The sequence below is a fragment of the Prionailurus viverrinus genome, chromosome C2 (genome assembly GCF_022837055.1).
Source record: "Prionailurus viverrinus isolate Anna chromosome C2, UM_Priviv_1.0, whole genome shotgun sequence".
Lineage (NCBI taxonomy): Eukaryota > Metazoa > Chordata > Mammalia > Carnivora > Felidae > Prionailurus > Prionailurus viverrinus.
In genome coordinates, this window is record NC_062569.1 from 72551692 (window position 1) to 72575458 (window position 23767).

A 23767-nucleotide genomic window follows, 5' to 3' on the forward strand; every position below is an offset into this window, starting at 1 on the left:
ACCACACACAGCAGTGCACCTCCAGTCCAAGTCAAACCTTATAGCCAGTAGCATGGAGTACCCTGCCAATCAGTGCAACAAGTGCAGCTCTGGAAGACAGACTGGTGGCAGGAATCTGGTCTGTCTGCCAGCCCTACCGACCAACAAAAGCCTCTCAGGGGACAAAGCAGGGAGAGCTCCTGACAGGTCAGTGTGATTGCAGTCCCAGCAAACAAGTTGAGGGGAGGCATCTGCCCAACTACAAGCCCACAGCAGCCTCAGACTGGCCAATAGCACAGTGACCTAACCCTGCCTGATGCACCCACAATAAGCAAAGTGGGCTATTGCAGCCAACTGGACTGAAGGTATATGTGGTTCAGTCACAACAGTAGGGTGTATGCAACCCACATAAGCGAGGGGCGCCTGGGTGGCGCAGTCGGTTAAGCGTCCGACTTCAGCCAGGTCACGATCTCGCGGTCCGGGAGTTCGAGCCCCGCGTCGGGCTCTGGGCTGATGATGGCTTGGAGCCTGGAGCCTGTTTCCGATTCTGTGTCTCCCTCTCTCTCTGCCCCTCCCCCGTTCATGCTCTGTCTCTCTCTGTCCCAAAAATAAATAAACGTTGAAACAAAAAAAATTAAAAAAATAATAAAATAAAAAAATAAAAAAATAAAATAAAGACTGTAACAAGAGACGAAGGAGGGCATCATATTGTAATTAAGGGGTCTATCCACCAAGAAGACCTAACAATTGTAAACATTTATACTCCAAATGTGAAGCACCCAAATATATAAATCAATTAATCACAAACATCAAGAACCTCATTAATAAAAATACCATAATAGTAGGGGACTTCAATACCCTACTTAGAGCAATGGACAGATCATCTAAACAGATAATCAACAAGGAAACAATGGCTTTGAGTGACACACTGGACCAGATGGACTTAACAGATATATTCAGAACATTTCTTCCTAAAGCAGCAGAATATATATTCTTCTCCAGTGCACATGGAACATTCTCCAGAATAGATCACATACTGGGACACAAATCAGTCTTCAACAAGTACAAAAAATCAAGATCATATCGTGTATATTTTCAGACCACAACGCTATGAAACTCGAAATCTACCACAAGAAAAAATCTGGAAAAATAACAAATACTTGGAGACTAAAGAACATCCTACTAAAGAATGAATGTGCTAACCAAGAAATTAAAGAGGAAATTAAAAAGTACATGCAAGCCAATGAAAATGATAACCCACAGCCCAAAACCTCGGAACACAGCAAAGGTGGTCATAAGAGGGAAGAATACAGCAATCTAGGTCCTCCTAAAGAAGGAAGAAAGGTCTCAGATACACAACCTAACCTTACACCTCAAAGAGATGTAAAAAGAACAGCAAATAAAACCCCAAACCAGCAGAAGACAGGAAATAATAAAGATTAGAGCAGAAATCAATGCTATGAAACCAAAAAACAAAAACAAAAATAAAACAAAACACAGTAGAACAGATCAATGAAACCAGGAGGTGGTTCTTTGAAAGAATTAACAAAACTGATAACCCCCTACCCAGTTTGATCAAAAAGAAAAAGGAAAGGACCCAAATAAATAAAATCAAGAATGAAAGGGGAGAGATCACAACCAACACAGCAGAAATACAAACAATAATAAGAGAATATTATGAGCAATTTAATGCCAATAAAATTGGCAATGTGGAAGACATTGACATATTCCTAGAAACATATATACTACCAAAACTGAAGCAGAAGGATATAGAAAATTTGAACACACCCATAACCAGTAAAGAAATCGAATTAGTAATCAAAAATCTCCCAAAAACAAGATTCCAGGGCCTGATGACTTTACAGGGGAATTTTACCAAACATTTAAAGAAAATTTAAAACCTATTCTCTTAAAGCTGTTCCAAAAAATAGAAATGGGAGGAAAACTTCCAAACTCTTTCTGTGAAGCCAGCATTGCCTTGATTCTAAAACCAAAGACCCCACTAAAAAGGAGAACCAATTTCCCTGATGAAGATGGATGCAAAAATCCTCAACAAGATACTAGCCAACCAGATCCAACGATAATTAAAAGAATTATTCACCATGACCAAGTGGGATTTATACCTGGGATGTAGGGCTGGTTCAATATCTGCAAAACAATCAATGTGATCCATCACATCAATAAAGAAAGGACAGGAGGGGTGCCTGGATGGCTCAGTTGGTTAAGCATTCAATTTCAGCTCAGGTCATGATCTCTGTCCCGACTTCGAGACCCGCGCTGGGCTCTGTGCTGACAGCTCAGAACCTGGAGCCTGTTTAAGATTCTGTGTCTCCCTCTCTGTCTCTGCCCCTCCCCTGCTTGTGCTCTGTTGTTCTTTCTCTCAAAAATACATAAACATTTAAAAAATGAAAAAAAAAAAAAAAGGACAAGAACCACATGATCCTCTGAATAGATGCAGAGAAAGCATTCGACAAAATACAGCATCGTTTCTTGATAAAAACCCTCAAGATAGTAGGGATAGAAGGATCATACCTCAAGATCATAAAAGTTTTCCCTAATGTCAGGAACATGACAGGGATGTCCACTCTAGCCACTGTCAGTCAACATAGAATTGGAAGTCTTAGCCTCAGCAATCAGACAACACAAAGGAATAAAAGCCATCCAAGTCAGCCAGGAGGAAGTCAAACTTCCACTCTTCACAGATGACATGATACTTTATATGGAAAACCCAAAAGATTCCACCAAAAAACTGCTATAACTGATCCATGAATTCAGCAAAGTTGCAGGATATAAAATCAATGCACAGAAATTGGTTGCATTCTTATACACCAATAATTGAAGCAACAGAAAGAGAAATCAAGGAATTGATCCTATTTACATTTGCACCAAAACCCACAAAATATCTAGGAATAAACATAACCAAAGAACATACCTAAGAAATAACCTAGGAAAGAAAATACCAAAGAAAATACCTAGGAATAAACATAACCAAATAAACATAACCAAAATCTATACAATGAAAACTATAGAAAGCTTATGAAAGAAATTGAAGAAGACACACACAAAAAAAGGAAAAATATTCCATGCTCACGGGTTGGAATAACAAACATTGTTAAAATGTTGATACTCCCCAAATCAACATATTCAATGCAATCCCTATCAAAATGATACCAGTATTTTTCGCAGAGCTAGAAAAAACAATCCTAAAATTTGTATGGAACAAGAAAAGACCCCAAATAGCCAAAGCAATCTTGAAAAAGAAAACCAAAGCTGGAGGCATCATACTTCTGGACTTTAAGATGTATTACAATGCTGTAATCATCAAGACATTATGGTACTCGCAAAAAACAGACACTCAGATCAATGCAACAGAAGAGAGAACCCAGAAATGGACCCACAAATGTATGGCCACCTAATCTGTGACAAAGCAGGAATGAATATCCAATGGAATAAAGACAGTCTCTTCAGCAAATGGTGCTGGGACAACTGGACAGCGACATGCAGAAGAATGAACCTGGAACACTTTCTTACACCACACACAAAAATAAACTCAGAATGAATGAAAGACCTAAATGTAAGATGGGAAGTCATCAAAATCCTAGAGGCAAAAACCTCTTTGACTTGGCCCCAGCAACTTCTTACTCAACATGTCTCTGGAGGCAAGGGAAACAAAAGCAAAAATGAACTATTGGACCTCATCAAAATAAAAAGCTTCTGTGCAGTGAAGGAAACAGTCAGCAAAACTAAAAGGCAACCAATGAAAGGGGAGAAGATATTTGCAAATGACATATCAGATAAAGGGTTAGTATCCAAAATCTATAAGGAACTTACCAAACTCAACACCCAAAAAACAAATAATCCAGTGAAGAAATGGGCAAAAGACATGAATAGACACTTCTCCAAAGAAGACATCCAGATGGTGAACAGACACATGACAAAATGTCCAACATCACTCAATATCAGGGAAATACAAATCAAAACCACAATGAGATATTACCTCACACCTGTCAGAATGGCTAACATTAACAACTCAGGCAAAAACAGATGTTGGTGAGGATGTGGAAAAAGAAGATCTGTTTTGCACTCCTGGTGGGAATGCAAACTGGTGTAGCCACTCTGGAAAACAGTATGGAGGTTGCTCAAAAAATTAAAAATAGAACTACTCTATGACTCAGTAATTGCACTACTAGGTATTTATCCAAGGGACACAGGTGTACTGTTTTGAAGGGGGACATGTACCCCAATGTTGTTAGCAGCACTATTGATAATAGCCAAAGTATGGAATGAGCCAAATGTCCATCAACTGATGAATGGGTAAAGAATATATGGTATATGTATACAATGGAGTATTACTCTGCAATCAAAAAGAATGAAATCTTGTCATTTGCAACGACATGGATGGAACTGGAGGGTATTATGCTAAGTGAAATTAGTCCATCAGAGAAAGACAAATATCATATGACTTTACTCATATGAGGAATTTAAGATACAAAACAGATGAATTTAAGGGAAGGGAAGCAAAAAATACAAAAACAGGGAGAGGGACAAAACATAAGAGACTTCAATATAGAGAACAAACAAGGTTGCTGGAGGGGTTGTAGGAGGGGGATGGTCTAAATGGGTAAGGGGCATTAAGGAATCTACTCCTGAAATCATTGTTGCACCATATGCTAACTTACTTGGATGTAAATTAAACAATAAATACATTTAAAAAAGAGAGAGAGATCACCTCACCCATGTTAGAATGACTAAAATTAAAATCATAGGAGAAAACAGCTGTCGGTGAGGATGCAAAGAAAGGGGTATTTTCACACTATTGGTGAAAATGCATTCTGGTGTAGCCACAGAGGAAAATGGTACAGAGGTTCCTCAGAAAGCTAAAAACAGAACTACCATATGATCTAGCAACCAGACTACTAGATAATCACCTAAAGGATACAAAAATACTGATTTGAAGGGATATGTGCCTCCTATGTTTATAGCAGCATTATCAATAATAGCCAAATTATGGGAAAAGCCCAAATGTCCATCCACTGATGAATGAATAAAGAAAAAGTGGCATGTACATATAGAATGGAATATTACTCAGCCATAAAAAAATGAAATTTTGCCATTTGCAATGAAATGGATGGAGGTAGACAGTATAATGCTAAGTGAAATAAGTCAGTAAGAGAAAGGCAAATACCATATGATTTCATTCATATGTGGAACTTAAGAAACAAAACAAATGAACACAGCAGGGAAAAAGAGAGTGGCAAACTATAAAACAGACTCTTAAAAATAGAGAACAAACTAAGGGTTGCTGGAGGGGAGGTGGGCAGAGATGGATAGGTTATATTAATGATGGGTATTAAGAAGGGTACTTGTGATGAGCAATGGGTATTATATGTAAGTGATGAATCACTAAATCCTACACCTGAAACTAACATTACATTGTATGTTAACTAAGTGGAATTTAAGTAAAAACTTGGAAGAAAAAAAAAGAATGAAATCTTGCTATATTCAGTGACATGTATGGAGCTGGAGAGTATAATGGTAAGCAAAATAAGTCAGAGAAAGACAAATTCCATATGATTTCACTCATATATGGAATTTTTGAAACAAAACAAATGATTAAAGGGAAAAGGAGAGAGAGAGAGAGAGAAAGAGAGAGAGAGAAACCAAGAAACAGACCCTTTATTGTAGAGAACATAGTCCTGGTTACCAGAGGAGAGGGGGGTGGGGGTATGGATGAAATAGGTGATGGGGATTAAGGAGTGCACTTGCTGAGATGAGCACCAGGTGATATATAGAATTGTTGAATCAATATATTGTAACCTAATATTATATTGTATGTTAACAGGAATTTTTAAAAAATTAACAAAATTTTTAAAAATGGGCAAAGCGGTTGAATAGATATTTTTCCAAAAAAGACATACAGATGGCCAACTGACATATGAAAAGATGCTTGACATCAATAACCATCAGGGAAATGCAAATCAAAACCACAATGAGATACTACCTCACACTTGTCAGATGGCTAGAATCAAAAAGAGAAGAAATAACAAATGCTGGTGAGGATGTGGAGAAAAAGGAACCCTTGTGCACTATTGGTGGGAATGTAAATTGGTGCAACCTTTGTGGAAAACAGTACAGAAGTTTCTCAAGAAATTAAAAATCAAATTACCATATGATCTAGTAATTCCTTTACTGGGTATTTACCAAAGAAAAATTAAAACACTAATTTGAAGATATATATGCACTCCTACATTCATTGCAGCATTAATTATAGTAGCCAATCAAGTCATGATCTCACAGGTCATGAGTTCAAGCCCTGTATCAGGCTCTGTGTTCACAGTGCCAAGCCTGCTTCAGATCCTCTATCACCCTCTTTCAGCCTCCCTCTCTCTCTCTCTTTCTCAAAAATAAATAAATGTTACATTTTTTAAAAAAATTATAAAAGCCAAATTATGGAAGCAACCCAAGTGTCCACTGATAGGTAAATGGATAAAGAAGATGTGATATAAATATATATGTATATGAAAATATAGGAATATTTATTACTCATCCATAAAAAAGAATGAGATCTTGCTATTTTGACAACACAGATGGATATAAAAGTATAATGGTAAATGAAATAAGTCAATCAGAGAAATAGAAATATCATATGATTTTACTCACATGTGGAACTTAAGAAACAAAACAAATGAATAAACAAAGAAGAAAAAAGATTAAAAAAACAGACTTAAATACAGAAAACAAATTGGTGGTTGCCAAAGGGCAGATGGTTGGGAGGAGAGACAACATAGATAAAGTGAATTAAGAACACTCTTTTCTTGATAAGCACTGAGTAATGTATAGAATTGCTGAATCATTATATTGTAGACCTGAAACTAATATCACCGTATGTTAATTATCTTAAATTAAAAAAAAAAAAGAAAGATATGTGAGAGTATGTAGCTATGATAAAATTAGTCTGGACAATAATATGGCTGGAGATAATAATATAATAATATGGATTTTTCAGTGAAACAAACAGGACTATTAAATATAATGTACCTCTGTTTCTCACTCCTGATGAAAGAAACAGACTTGAAATAAAAATATCCACCACTTTCATCACATTATGCTTATAGAGCTGAGGGGAAAGGAAATGGGCTAATTGGTATAGTAGTTTGTTAAAGAAGTGAATATGAGGGGTGGCCTGTCCATGGTTACAACCTTTTAACCTTTACATGAGGTTTCTTGCCTTTCTGAAATTCAAACCGTTGTATAAACCTAACATCTTCTCCTAATAAATCCCACCCACTCCAACCCCATTCTGCCACAATTCACTTCCAAAGCAAATGGTATGTATTTAGGGCACTCAGTGAGTAACAACAAAAGTAAGACCAGTGTATCTTCCTGACGACAGCAATTTTGGGGACTTTAGGGCCAGTGAAGCCACAGGGAAGCTGAGCTGGAAACAGTTTTGCATTGTGAATCATTATCAAAATTGTGAGCTCAATTCAGATTACAAAATCTTTATTACTGTGATGTTACAAAAACCCAAAAAGAACACAGCTGGATTCTCAGATGACAGGTGAATCTTCCAATTTCTGGCTGAAGACACCTCAATTTTGTGGAAATAAATTGTGCAAATTTCATGTGGACATTACTGTATTGGGATACATGTGGAACCCTACTAATTTATTATTACAGTGACTTTTTTCTGGCAGTAAGACTTACTTTATGATAAAAATTTAGCAGCCTATGGAGACCCTCCCTCCCATAGGGAACTCCCTCCACACAAAAACTTTCTGGAATTTGATTAGCTTAATTTACTGAAAGTTTAGCTTTTAGTTTTATGGTAAACAACAGCAGCATTAAAACCCTACAATTTGCTCCCTGCCTATATTTCCAGTTTTAACTCTTAACTTACCTTCCTCAAATTCATACTTCAGCCAAGGTGTTCTGCTTACTGCCGCTGACCCTGGGTTGCATTTTCCTTACTTTTTTCTGTCTTCTCTCCTCTCCCAAGCCCTTTGAGATCCAGTTAACATCCTGACTCTTCTTCAATAAAACCTTGCTCAATCTTTATAGTTTGAAGTGATTCTCACTCCTCTGAATTCCTATAACAAATAAATTATGGAAAATTATTGTAAATCGTAACAATAAATGTTTGATATATTATTATAACATTTATATCTCATAATTCTACTGGACAATTTTTTCTGTTTATTAACTTTTATTCATCTTTTGTTTTATGAGATTCCAAGATACTCTCAGGTTCAATGATTTACTAGAACTCACAGAATTCGGAAAAGCTCTTATATTCACAGTTGCAATTTATCACAGTGAAAGGATACAGATTAAAATCAGCAAAAGCAAAAGATGCATAGGACAAAGTCCAGGAGAAACCAGGCACAAGCGTCCAGTTACCCTCTCCTATTAGAGTTGAATAGACAGCGCTTAGTTCTGCCAGGAATGTGTGACAACATTTGAGATGTATTATCAACCAGAGATGCTCACTAGAACCTTGGTGTCCTAGGTTTTTATTAGGAGTCAGTCATGTAGCAACTCCATTCTTACTCTCCACCCCCCCCCCCCACCAGAGGTCAAACTAATACAGCATGGCTGAGGAAAGATAAAAACAGGCATTCACCATAAATTTCACTGTTAGCATAAACCATCTGCTGTGGTCCAAGGTCTCAGGTATACAAAGATACTCTTTTCAGGCATGATATTCCAAGGGCTCAGTTTGCCTCCCAGGAGCTAGTTAAAAACCAGCCCATCTGGGATGTGCAGGATTTGAGCACACCAAGCCCATTGAGTTAGCACTCTACTATGCACTTTATTTGGTAATATTGAGCTGTCTAACCATATTTGATGACTCTTCGGTGTCAGTGTAGAACAGAATCAACATTTTCTCCTCTGTGTTTAGTTACTACTCAATAAATATTTAAATTTTTTCATTATATATCTCCTACTCATTACTTCATATACCAAATATATTGTTCAGGTTTGTTATATCTTTCCTCTGCAGAGCAACATAAAGAATGTCAATTTTGGCCAAATTCTCTTCTTTATTACAATGACATATTTCTATAGATATTTCATCTAAGTTTATGCAAGTAGAGCAGCAGCTAGAGTGACATTTTTCAATAGGAAGTGAGGATATGGAATGTGTACAGTTGTCCATTTGCATTATAAAACTAGAACAAATAAATGTGAAACCTGAGTTGTTTCTTTGAGGCCTGATGTGTCCCCCATCTCACCTAAAATAAGGGACTTACGTTGAAAGGTGTACATGTTTTTTTGTTGTTGTTATTTTGTTTGTTTTAAACGTTTGTTTATTTTGAAGGGGGAGGGGCTGAGAGAGAGAATCCCAAGCAGCCTCCATGATGTCAGCGTAGAGCCTGATGTGCGGCTCAAACTCACGAACTGCGAGATCACAACATGAGCCAAGATCTCAAGAGCTGGATGCTTAACTGACTGAGCCACCCTGGTGTCCCAATATTTTTAAATAAGAAAAAAAAAAGACCAGAATGCCTAGATTTTATGTAAATAGATATGATTTAGCTAAGAATACTATTAGTGAAGAATATCAAACTAGCTTCAAAGCTAGAATGTATGGGGTGAAAGGCAAAATAATGTCATAATAAGAGTATGTGACTGGATATCAGGACTTCTGCTATGATAGGGACAATGTTATCTATTTACCACACTTTTAGGATATCTATATTCCCCAGCTGTCCTGGCAGTTAAGTTGAGGTCATCTGATTAATTCTCTTGAGTGAAATCTAACATGTCACTTAGTCCCAGGCGGCTAAAAGTGAGTGGAGGCTAAGTATTCCAGAAGGTGGGATTGCTTGACCTCTCTTAGACTTTATAAAAGAGGAAACAAATATTTGTTGTATTAAAGCCATTGAGATTTCAGGCCATTTGTTACTACAGTCAAACTTAGCCTGACCTGGCTACTATACCTGCACCATAATAACTCTGCAATTAGCAATACAGTTGACCCTTGAACAATATGGGGATTGGAGGTGCCAACCCTCCTACAATTGAAAATCCACAAATGATTTTTGACTTCCCCAAAACTTAACTACTAACAGTAGTTAACAGTCTACTGCTGACTGGAAGCCTTGCCTCTAACATAAACAGTTGGTTACATATTTTGCATATTATATGTATGATATACTGTATTCTTACAATAAAGTAAGCTAAAGGAAAGGAAATGTTATTAAGAAAACCTTAGGGAAGAGAAAAGACATTTACAATACTATACTATATAGACAAAAAATCCACTATAAATGGATTCATGTATTTCAACCACTTTTTAAGGGTCAACCATATAACCAAAGGCAAGAGGCTTCGACTCTTCAGCTTCTAGTTTCCTGGAGCATAAAATGCATACGTTAGCTCTCTCTAAAGTTACTCTTAACTAAAAATGGTCATACAATTGGTTAAAAGCAAGGGCCCAGTAGATTCAATTACTGGCAGTGTCACTTAACTGTGATGTTAATCTCATTTGTCCTTTTCCACAAAATGAGGATATTAATGGTTAATACATATCATCATTTTTAAGTTGCATACGGAAAGCACTAGCCTGGTATATAGAAAGAGTTCTAAAAGTCAACAATTAATAGTCATACCCATAACAATAACAAGCACATTGGTTAAAAAAAGTTTACAAGTCAACAATAAATTTTGTTTTCTAAACATCCTTGCCTCAACAATGATATGGTTAACAGTAGTAAGTGCCTTTTATATCCAGCATTCTTAAACTTCTTCCTAACAACAGAAAAAGATAACAAAGTTAGCTTCTCCATTATTGTCCTGTAGTCATGTTTATGATACCAAAAAATGAGAAAACTTGGTTCACTCTAGTTCATGGAACTCTTACAGCATGAAACAAAAGTAAAAATGTTCTGCTGGGGTGCTCCAGTGTCAGAACCTGCTTTGATGATAAAGCGACATAACAAAAGTTTTTACCCAGGGCACTATTCTCAACTATGAGACTTAGAGTCATTTTGAATTTCCTTGAATATATCTAAAAATGCCTCATTTCTATCTGAAAAGGAAGTTCACTGTAGCTTTGAAGCAAATATGTAAATACTAATGTATCAATCATGTATTATAACTGCTTGAAATTTTTTTTAATACTGAACAGATAGTGTACAGATGATGATCTGTGGTCTACTAGGCATCATTGTCCACCCCTTTCTACATCTCCTCTGCCTCACAGGTAAGATGTCAAAACTACATTTTCCAGAACAACTAACAATCTGAGTCACATTCTGACAATGAGAAACACTTAGGCTAGATCTGGAAGGTTGAAGAGAAGCCAGGAGTCTATGCTAGCAATGTGAGCAGATGAACAGTCTAACAAAGGCCTCCGGACAAAACTCCAGAGAATTGTCATCCACTTTTGAGACCCCAGCTGGAATGCTTAAATTAACATTCATTTTTCTGATTGAAATCTGACTGACATAGAAATATGACTGACTAATATTATAAATATTAGTAAAGATTTTCTTGGAACTGCTTACAACAATAGATTAAGAATAAAAATTAAAACCTATTAAAATACTAGAAAAATTTTTAAGTTTATTCATTTATTATTCCAGGGAGAGAGAGAGAGAGAGAGAGAGAGAGAGAGAGAGAACAAGTGGAGGAGGGGAAGAGAGAGAGGGAGACACAGAATCTGAAGCAGGCTCCAGGCTCTGAGTTGTCAGCACAGAGCCCAACATGGGGCTCGAACCCACCAACCATTAGATCATGACCTGAGCCAAAGTCGGACGCTTAACCGACTGAGCCATCCAGGGGCCCCAAGATTAGAAAATTTTTAACCCTTTGTCTTAAAATTCATTTCAAACTATACTCAAGAAATTTTATTTGATTGCAGTTTAATTCCCTTCTAATGCTACATAATGTTCTTTATCTTACTCTTTAGGCCCAGTGTTATTTTTGTACTACTGTATAGGCTCCTAAAACGAAGCTGGAAATAATGAGTACCCACCAATAGAAAATTTAAATATTCTGTCTTAGAGATGCCTGGGTGGTTCAGTTGGTTGAGTGTCCAACTTCAGCTCAGATCATATCTTGCAGTTTGTGGGTTTGAGCCCTGCGTCAGGCTCTGTGCTGACAGCTCAGAGCCTAGAGCCTGCTTCAGATTCTGTGTGTGTGTGTGTGTGTGTCTCTCTCTCTGCCCCTCTTCTGCTTGCGCTCTGTCTCTCTTTCTTAAAAGTAAATAAACATTAAATGTATGTTTTTAATTTTCTGTTATAAATTGTACTTGGCCTGTATTTGGCCTGTCTTTACAGATTCTTAAAGGTGCCTTGGCCGAGACAGAATACCAGAGACTAATTTTTAAAATATTTTCCTGTGGTCCCTTAGATCTACAAATTAAATCAAGAAACATGTGCTGAACACCTATAATGCTTGTGTTGTTTAAAACTTAAAATTCAGCAAGAAAAATACAAGCATGGGAACGTAGAAAACAATGAAACATATTTAAATAATACTTCAAGACAACAGTAGATGAAATGTTGCAAGGTAATTGAGGAGTCACTGCTCACATTATTTACCAGAAGACTCAGAAAAACTGTGGGGTCTTTTTATGCACACTTTCTCTGCCTTGCTGTCAGCCATAAGTATCATTAATAAAAGTTCTGCTTAATGTCTTGGTATAGGGTTCTAGCAGAGCCCATCATTCTAGATGATGCAAAGCCAGCCAGGTTCACAGCAGTAATTGTTGGTTAATTATATGATGAACTTTGTCTTGCCTAACTTTGCTCTCTTTCTCTATATTTTTATGAAGGTATATTGTGATATTTTTAGTTCCTGTTGAGGTGTGAATTATAGGCAAAGACTGAATAGACAAGAAACTTCAAGTAACAACATAGAAGGAAATTAATCTGTTTGCTTTAGTTTGGGTGTTAAATATTGTATAAGAAACGAAGGGAACAGGATCACCCTACAAAATATTTCCAACTGGTGTGAAATGTTACTAGGAGAGGTCTTCAGGCTTGACAATGGGCTATATGTCAATGATAAATTAAGTCAAGTATGTTCAATACATAGAAACCACCTATCTATTAAAATCCTCTCTCACATTCCTCTTTTAACTTTAATACTTCTACTTGGGACTTTCCACTGAGTGAGACTTGACTTTATGCACAGAAATTCATTCATCAGCACAGAGCAGAAACTGAAAACACACTCAAAACACTACAGGTCAAGAGAAAGGATTAAATTAAAAGATAAGGTAAACAAAGAAGGTCACAACCCCTCCCCCCCCATTACTCCAATTCACCTGATCTTCCTTTATCCATATTCTCAAGGTACTTTTTACTTATTATATGTCCATTTGTCCTTTTTAAGCTTTAATGATAGAGTAAATTTATTCACTAAAGGTAAGGACAAGCACAAAAGTTCCTTGAGTTTTTCTCCAGTTCTGTATTTCTCCCACTTATCAGTTCTCTTGTTAAGTCAAACTCCAAAATTTCAGATTTTAGGAAGGAGGGAATTTGGCTTGCTTCCAATTTTCTGGGTCTTACCATCTTACCAAGTAAATAGTTAAATAGAAGATTTGCAATTCACTCTTTCCATTTAACAGGGAATACCTCCAGGAAAGGAAAAAGAAGATGACCCTGTCAAATATCCTCCTAAACATGCTAAGGCTAATGACTCCTAGCAAACACACTAATGGTATTTGCTTAGCAATACAGTCCTCATCAATAGGATATATCTGTTATAAAATTGTTTATGGTAAAAACATACCTGGAATCAATGGATTTATAGACTGCTTCATGGAAAGTGTCATATAAACTACACAACTATCTGAGTTTAAAATGGAGATGTTTTACAACCCAAATAGCTTTTCCTCCATAGTTAACTGTACATCTCATTGGAGACTTCGTATATTAATCTGAGCCCAGGGATCACCCTGACGCAGAGGGAAAAAAAAAGGACCCAGTAAAGGTGCCCTAATTCAGATCTCTCCCTGCTTCACCTATGTCTCCTGATTGTGTCCCTGAAATCATTATTAAAACTTGTTCTTGGCCAAAATCTGTCACTCATGTGTCTGATTTTGATAACCCAATCTTTGTATTATCTCACCATCCAATCATACCGATCACTTCTCTGACTCTAGCATCAAGCCCAGCCTTGAAAAATGTGTTCTACTTAGTTCTTGGGACTCAGTCCCTGCTCGGTATCCCAGCTCTGCTAACCAGGTCTTCCCTGGTTTCTGTCTCCTGAAACATCTCTTAATAAACTTGTTAAGAACCTCAGAATTTGCAGGACCAAGGTCCTACATTTTTAATGCCAGTCCCTACCAGAGATCTGAGTTTTGGTCCACAGCTTAGCACAATGACTATTGATTTTGTGTCTGTGGAAAGATGTGACTGGTTTGGCTTATGTGTTTGACTTTAAGAGCAGCACCCACTCCTGCCATCTTTTGTATCACGTGTTGCAACCACAATAGGTCCCTTGTATGCTGAATCCTCCAGAGGACTCTGCAAAACTGTAGATACTATTTTCTGTTATCTTTTTAATAATTGTGGCTGGCCTTCCCACCTAGATCATAAGAGTAATTCCAGGTTCAGCCCTCCTTAATTTACCTGTCATGTCTTTATATGTGACAGGTAGTGTATCTTACAATTAATTTATATTCCACTTAGTCCACAGAACACATAATATATACTCAATAATTGCCTGTGGATAGAGAGAACAAAAAGAACCCACATAATGGCTACAGTTTACTTATACTCTCTGTGCACCAGACACACAGTAAGGAACATTACTGTATATAATTTCAAATCCTTGAAAAATATCCTGAAAAAAACCCCCATGATTTTAGTGATGAAGAACATGAAACTTAGGAACATCAGCTCTGTCCAAGGCTTTCCAGCTAGTAGAGCTGAGATTGAGAGATAGGCCTTTCCTGGTTCCAGGCCCATGACACCATAGTGGCTTCTTTTGCATTCGGTATTTTATTATCCTCCAATTTTGTCCAGGAGCTAAAGTAAAGGAACTTTATCAACTGAGTGTTGAGAATTCAACAGAAACAAGCAAAAATATAATTTAGGGTATGAAGAAAGATGGCACAGGACTTTAGGGATTTAGCAGCAACACAAGAAGGAAAAACACATGACAAAAACCACTTCATACTAATTTCTTTCCTACTTCATTTAAATTCCTTGCAAAGAGGTTCTAAGCATTGTTCAGATTGTTTTGTTTCCTCTTTATTGTTTTCTAACACGTAATGAAAAATTCAATTTAATCATGGGCTACATAGTTTTCACTTGGAGGGTCAAAATTAGAAGTCACATAGCTCTAGACCTATCTTTAAAAATTACTTACAATTATTTACACTGCAATTCTGTCAGTAATGGTTTTTCACACTCATATGCAGAACCTAATTCAGAGGCTCCTCAAGTGAGAAGTTCTATTTTTACATTTAACCACTGAAGAGAAAGCATACTTAGCAGAAACATCTTTTAAAATGAACATGGAAATGTACTGATCATTAATCAAACAAGAACAGCTACTTTTTAAGGCAGAATAATGTAGAAACCAATCTGCCCCAATCCTTCTGGGGTCTTTGAGAAACCTCAGTTGATTTCCCAAGTCACTATAAAGTTGATTTCTCAAGTCACACATTTGGGCACTAGATCTTAACCTCCTGAGCAACATATGTATTTCAGTGCCAAGGAAATATGCATTATTAGGTGTTTAATAAATGTCTCTTAACAGATGTTTGTCAACTAAACTGAAAACACCTCTGCCTCTGGAAGAGGAAAGGAAAAGAGTGGAATAGTGAGAGAAAAAAGGAAGGTAACAAGTCAGCTAAGTCAGTAGACAATGCAATGTCTTTAGTAGCCAAGAATTTCCCAAGCATGCAGGCCCCAATTTAACCCCCAATTTTAATATATGATCCCAAATTCTTACCCTTATCCTTTGCTGCATAAAGTCCCTTCAAAAGCCCACGATCTCCAGATTGGAGTAGGAGGTTCATGTGGTTCCACCTCTGATTATTAATTTTGTTATTTTTATGGGGGAATTTCTTGTTATAATAACATTACCATGCTACAGGGCTTAGTTACCAAGGTAGTGAGAAGCGTCATTGTGCAGTTTATTCTTAGTTAAACCTTTTTCCTCCATTTGGTCAAAATCAAACTGGGTTCTTTGTTCCCCCTTCCTGTGATGGCAAAAACATCACAGTTTTCACTTTCCTACTTATTTTGTATGTTATTAACAGATGATTATTTTATTTGTTATCAACAGATATTTCTAACCTATACAGTTTTTCTTGAATTTAGTAATGCATTTAATTTTACCTATGAAGCCTTGATATCCTTCTCTTCTTCAATGTAATAAATAGTGTTTTTGAACAATTTTGCCACTTGAGAGTGGTAAAATAATTTCAAAATCAAAATATGTAATGTTTTTCAAATCTTACTGGTAAAATTATATTTAATATGGTATATGAGTGTGCAGTGGTATTTTGATATAATGTAGGTTTCAGCTTCTAAATAAGAGTGTGTAAGGCCTATGAAGGTCTTTATATGGCCCTGAAGCTAAGAAGTGAGCTAGAGAGTCTATTACATCTCACAAACTCTGTTAGGTGCCAAGGGGCATACAACTAACTATAAAGTACTACTTATGAATCTTAGGAGCTAACAATAGATCTGGGGAGTATGGAGGTGACTAACTGTTCACAGATCTTTGTTGCCATTCTTAGTACACCATCAAGCTATTATCAGTGTTTCCATACATTGAGATGGACCATGGGACTGAGTTTGTCTGTCTAGTGGAATGTGGGCAGAAGTGATGCATGAATTTCTCAAATTTAGCTATGTACCTAAAACTTAGTATGATCACTGTAACCCTACATAGTTCTATGGGTTAGCAGGTTGCCAAACTGCATTATGCTGATTTCTTCAACTTTCCCCCAGCAGGAAGTCTCACCATTCTTACCCTGATCCCCTTGTTGCAATAACAGGACCAGAGCAGAGAAAAATTAAACATTTTGTAAGATGATGTTATAAGGACAAAATAAAAACTTTTCAAATGAAACTTCATAGCACCTTAAAAAGCTGTTAAAATTCCGGTCCAAAATTAATTACCATAACCACTGTACTTGGCCACTAAAACCTCAGGTAAATATCCTTATTGTCTCTTTTTTTCCTTAAACTATTGACTCCATGTGGAGTATCCAATGAAAGCATCAGAAGCCCTAGGGGATAGTTGTTACACTAAACACAATCAGCCTGGGTCTCTGAATGATTGCATGGAGCAGAGGCCCTCTCCCCCATGTCTATACATTGTAAAATGAGCAAGAATTAAACTTCGGTTGTTTATACCAAAATCAGAGGTAGTTTGTTATAGCAACATATCCTGAATAATATAGTCAGAGTTTAAATCTCTGTTCTTCCACTTACTATATGATCTGGGATAAATTATTTAAGCCTTAATTTTCTTATCTTTAAAGTGGCAATGATATCAGTCTACTCCACAGAATTGGTATATGGATTCAATGAAATAATATACATCAATACTAACTGTACATGGTTGTAATATAAAATATATCCAAATTTTTAAAACTCCTGTCCATAAGGAGGTCAGCATCTAGTATAGCCCTATAGTTGGTATAATCAATAAAACTTCATTACTCCTATTTCTTGATTAAATATTATATCTAAACCTTTATAAGTTCTCTGCAATCTTGTAATCTCAGAACAAATCAACAAATTTTTAAAAATTTGTTTTCATAAACAATTTAATTTATTTTAAATCTGTAATTTTGCAAATTTTTTGTAGAGCTGGTCTATTGTATTATTTTTCTTCCTAGTGACATTGTGATTTTAAGTGAGAAGTGCAGCAGAATGACATTTTTTACCATTGTTTTTGTTTTTTTGTAGATAATAATATGGTAGGCAAAGACAGATTAATATTAGAATTACATTCTAATTAGCTTACATAATGTAATTAGCTTACATTATGATGAAAAAATTTTAATGATCTCTCTGCCTTCTTTCAATCCATCCTTCACCTTGCTTTCTTGATCTTTAAAAAGATAAGTCTTCCTGAAATCATTATTATATGATAACTAATTTGTATTTAAATAAAATTTTAAAAAATTAAAATGAAAATGTAAGTCTGATCATGTGATTCCCCTGTTCAATATTTCCCTCCTGAGTCATAAAGTCCCCATGACTTTCAGTGGCTTATAAGGCCTTCTGTTAGGTAATCGCACTCACCTTTTGGGTTTCATTTTCCTCCATATTCACCCCATGCCTCAACCTGATGGAACTATTTGGACTTCCTAGAATATACAATGCTTTTGCTCAAAATGTTTCCTCTGCCTAGAAGGCATTTTCCCCTTATATGCTAAACACCTGCATGGATTGCAGGACTCAGCTTGAGTCTTACCTTCTTTCTGAATTCTTTCTGTATACTTCTACTACTCCTTTCATTAAATAGAATTGTACTATGTATGATTCATTTATGCCCAGTTATTCCCGTTAATAATTTATCACATCCACTTGTGTTTATATAGGTGTTGCCTACTAGACTGTTGGCTCTATGAAGGTAGGGTAGGAGAGATATCTCCAAGGAATGAGCCCAAGTAGATCCTACCTACATGATCTTTTTATGTCTCTAAACTACACCTCTAGTTTATTATGCTTAATATGAAATAGCAAAGGGAAGACACTGGTGCTTAAGGGCACAGCCTTGGAATCTGACCTAAGTTTCAGATCTGCCATATTAACTGTGTGGCCTTCACCAAACTACTTAAGGTTATTTCATTTTTTCATCTGTAAAATTGAGATGATAATTCATGACTCATAGGATTTCAGGTAGGATTAAATGAGGCAATGCCTAGCACTCAATAAATATTATTATTATTATCCTTTATGTAACTATGCATTTGTTTTAGAAAAGTAAAAAAGTGCATATCTCATTTAAATAGTGACATAAACCCATTTGGAAGAGCAAATTTGTTTCCTGTTTGAAATGTAACACAGAAAAAACTAGGACTTTTCTGATAGTTCTTTCTAATGTAAAGGATTTGATTTTTCTATATGGGCTTAAAGTAAGGCATATACCCCCATCAGTTTGATGTAAATTTAGATTGTAAAATATATTCATTCAACTGATGCTGTATTTCCAGTCAACTAATTTGGTCACTTCAAGACATATTCCTTTTCTTTTTTCTTCTGGCTATCTCTGCAACTTCACCCAATGTTCCTGCCAAGTGGACCTCCTACAATTCCCTAGATGTTATCTACTAGTCCCTCACCCAAACTTCTACAAACCTTTCTCTTCTGCCTAGAATTACCTTTCCCTCCATAGATAACACTCCATCTCCAAATATAGCCCAGTGGTTATCTCAGGTAGGATGTTTTTCCACTATTTCCATCATTCTTTTTTTTTCTTTCTTCTCTGTGCTCCCAAAGCACCATGTGCATACTTTTATCATAATATTTACTATTGCATTGGAACTGTTTGCTTTTATGTCTTTCCCTAACTAGATACCTATTCTTTGGGGCAGGAGCCATAACCACATTCCCAGACCAGCAGCATCAACACCACTCTCACTGACCTATTAGAAAGACAAATTCTTGGGGCACCTGGGTGGCTCAGTCAGTTAAGCACTGACTCGGTTTCAGCTCAGGTCGTGATCTCAGTTTGTGGGTTCAAGTCCACATCAGGCTCTGTGCTGGCAGCATGGAGCCTGCTTGGTATCCCCTCTCTCTCTCTCCCTCTCTCCCTCTCTCTCCCTCGCTCCCTCTCCCCCCCCCCCCCACTCCTCCTTGAACTCTCTCAAAATAATTAAATGAACATTAGAAAGAAAGAAAGAAAGAAAAAGAAAGAAAGAAAGAAAGAAAGAAAGAAAGAAAGAAAGACAAATTCTTGGGCCCTACCCCAGACCTACTGGAACAGAAACCCAGGGTGGAGCCCAGGAATCTCTGTTTTTTTGTTTTTTTGTTTTTTTTTTTCAACTTTTATTTATTTTTGCGACAGAGAGAGACAGAGCATGAACGGGGGAGGGGCAGAGAGAGAGGGAGACACAGAAACGAAAACAGGCTCCAGGCTCTGAGCCATCAGCCCAGAGCCTGACATGGGGCTCGAACTCTCGGACCGCGAGATCGTGACCTGGCTGAAGTCGGACGCTTAACTGACTGCGCCACCCAGGTGCCCCAGGAATCTCTGTTTTAACAAGCCCACCAAGTGCTTCCAATGCCACAAATTGAAAATTCAGGCTCTACAATAAAAGAAGTGAAAAATATACAACTACACACAATAATAGGGAAGAATTTACAAATATATTGTTCAGTGAAATAAGCAAGACTCAAGGAGAGTGTGTTCCGTGTATCTCAATTTATGTACATTGTAAAAATAGGCAAAATTAATCATGTTATTAGAGTACAGTATATATGGTTAGCCTTGGTCAGGCAGACTGCATAATTTGCAAGGCCCAGTACAAAAAGAAAATGCAGGGCCCTTGTTTAAAATGCAACCCTTGGGGCGCCTGGGTGGCTCAGTCGGTTAAGCTGCGGACTTCAGCTCAGGTCATGATCTCGCGGTCCGTGAGTTCGAGCCCCACGTTGGGCTCTGTGCTGACAGCTCAGAGCCTGGAGCCTGTTTCAGATTCTGTGTCTTCCTCTCTCTCTGACCCTCCCCCGTTCATGCTCTGTCTCTCTCTCTGTCTCAAAAGTAAATAAACGTGAAAAAAAAATTTTTTTTTACATGCAACCCTTTAAATACTTTCCACATATATTAAGCTCTAGAAATTTTACTCTCCCAATGTCTACTTTGGGATGAATTAACTTTATCTTTAGTATCAGAAATTGTTTGAGGTGCAATGATAACAACATGAAAAAAAAGTTGGAATCATGGAAGGAAACTCCTTTGAATAAGGAAGAATTTGGTAGAAATCAATAAGTGCTTAATAAATGGCAAATCTTGTTTTATTTGAAACAACAGAGTACAAAGCAATTTATCAGAAATACGTTAAATACATGCAGCCTTCTTGATATTTTGTTACTATACAGCACAATACATTATGATAAAGGGCTTAATAGACATAGTCTTGTCCTTCTTGTGCTAAACATCTAGGACAAACAGAAACTTCAAGCACTGGAATCTTCTGTGTGTAAGTTAGCATGAAATACAGCCCTGTTTCCAGTAGAAAATGTGTCAGTAATCAGCAATTTCTAGAAACAGGTTTTGTGAGGGAACGATGGGAAACCACATAAACATGGGCACCATGTGGGAGTAAAAGGAGATGCCAAAAAAAGAAAAAAGGACATGAATCAGTTTCTTCTTTTTTTAATTAAAAACAATTTTTTTAATATTTATCTATTTTTGAGAGAGAGAGACAGAGCACAAGCAGGGGAGGGGCAGAGAGAAAGGAAAACACACACAGAATCTGAAACAGGCTCCAGGCTCTGAGCAGATAGCTCAGAGCCTGATGTGGGGCTTGAACTCACAAGCTATGAGAACAGGACCTGAGCTGAAGTCAGATGCTTAACCAACTGAGCCACTGAGGCACCTCATGAATCAGCTTCTTCTACTTCATATTTTTGTACAAGGGCTTTCTGGATTTAAGCACATTAATATGCCCCAGGCTCAAAGGGTAACTTACTTTCAAAGCTATAAACATAGATAGCTGTTTGCATCTGAGAGAAGCCTGTCACAGCAATCTGAGGTGTGATATATTTTTCCTGAGAGTGGTGTTCCTTCAGGGGAATAAAAAGATATTATATTTGTGAAAATTAAGAACACATCAGTCTCTTCTTGAACAGGCAGCTCTAGTTTGGCATCTTTTGGGACAGGGTAGGGGGAATCTTCATATTCCCTGAAATATAAAGTGTATTAATGACAGGGAGTATATGTTCTTTGGATTGTTCTTAAAGCTCTTAATTATGTAAGAAATCTTGTTCAGAAGACATGTGACTGCACAAGTAGTAACTGTATTTTCCATCCTAATATAATAAAAATATAGCTATTAAGTCCTACAGTTTAGAAACATTGCTTATATTATCTCATGAGAACCACTGTCCATCAACATAACTTAATGACATCTTTTCTCATCATTGTCATCATAATTATCTACCAAGTGGTGAATATTGCAAATACAATTGTTCTCTAAAGAAGACACCAGTCTGCATGAACAAGGTATAGACATATACAATCTCATGTATTTTAAACAAACATTGGACAACCAAATCAGTTTATGCCAATAGTTGCAAAAATACAATGTCATGATCCCTGCCCTTTTCAAACGGTGATGGTAACATACTAGAAGTCTAACAAATGGATGGAATTCTGTGAAAAAGAACTCATCAACAAAATGAAATGCAGTGTGTGTCAATTTTCATGGCAGAGAATAATTCTATCCTTTAGTAAAAATACTGAAACTCTTTAAAATACTAATTCTCTCAGTGTTTTTGTAATGGTGGGTATATAGGATTAATTCAATAAATCTCCAAGGTCCTTTGCACATCTAGTGAAAAATTCATAATTATCCTTACTTTAGTTAATGTCCAATTTATTAAAATCATGTATCTGGTAAATAAAACTTTGGAAACCAACTTTTCTTGAACATTTAAACACTAATCACAATTTGTCTTTGTACAAAATTGCAGTTATAATTTAGCATAACTGATTCTTTTAAATATATCAAAACACACACAGATATAATAATTATAAAATGTGTTACTAAGTATACAATTAAAGCTATTCTAAAATATCAATACCAAGGGTCTAATTCATTTCTTTACTTTATGTTTTTAGAGTTCCTATTATATTTATTATAATAACTTCCAGAGTTTTGGACTATTTTGACACCTTCTCAGGTTTGCTAGTTTCCCCAGAATAGTCAAGAGTATAGGTTTTTGGTGGATTGTTTATTGTTTAAGTTAAGGTACTTGATTCCTTCTGTCAAGGTGTTTCAAATCTAAACTCTTAAAATCCATATCTTTCACAAAAGGTGTTACTTTTGTGCAGTTTGGTGTCTTTTCCTAAAAGGTATTTAAAAAAAATTATTGTAAAAACTTCACACAAAAATATAGCAAGTATAAGCAACCCATCAGATACCCACCTCCTACCTTCAACATCCATCAATATTTTGCTACAATTATTTTATCTGTTCCCTCCCTCTCTTTTTCTTGAATATTTTAAAGCAAATTCAAGACATCATGTCATTTCCCCCTTAACGGGAGTAGAGTAATATCACCTCAATGTTATCATCATAGCTAACAAAATAATAGTTTTTCACTATGACCAATTCCCAGACCATATTCAAATTATCTTATTTATTTTATTAAGTTTTTTCAAATAAGTATTTGAACAAATCTACTCACTATATTTGTCAGGTATTTTAAATTGCTTTTAAGTCTCTTTGAACCTAGAGTAGTATCTTTAATTTTCATTACTCTAATTTGTTGGAGAAGCCAGTGAGTTGTCCTCTAGAAAATCTGCAACACGTATGTGATTAATTGCTTCCTTGTTCATAGAACTGATTGGTTCCTTATCTCCATGTATTTATTTCCTGTAGATTAGAAACTGGTGCTAAAGGCTTTATCTGATTCACATTCAATATTTGGGGGAAAAGGCTTAAGAATACTACACAGAAGGTGCTGTCTCCTTAACATTCCACCACATCCAAAGGCACATTCGTTATCTCACTTTTAATAGTGCTGAGATTAATCAGCACTATTGATGAGCTTGATTTCCTTCATTGTAAAGTTCTCTATCAACATTTCACCTAACAGTCCTAGCATTTATTAATGAGCATTGCCTAATTTAT

The 23767-nt window shown here is 36.4% G+C and overlaps 1 long non-coding RNA gene across 1 annotated transcript in view; it reads right to left on the reverse strand.

The window, feature by feature from the left end:
* Positions 1-7500: 7500 nt before the first annotated feature.
* LOC125175029 (uncharacterized) overlaps positions 7501-23767 on the reverse strand; it is a 274631-nt gene continuing 258364 nt past the window's right edge. The window contains exon 3 of the long non-coding RNA XR_007155640.1: positions 7501-8069. This is a non-coding gene — a long non-coding RNA (uncharacterized LOC125175029). The remainder of the gene's footprint in view (positions 8070-23767) is intronic.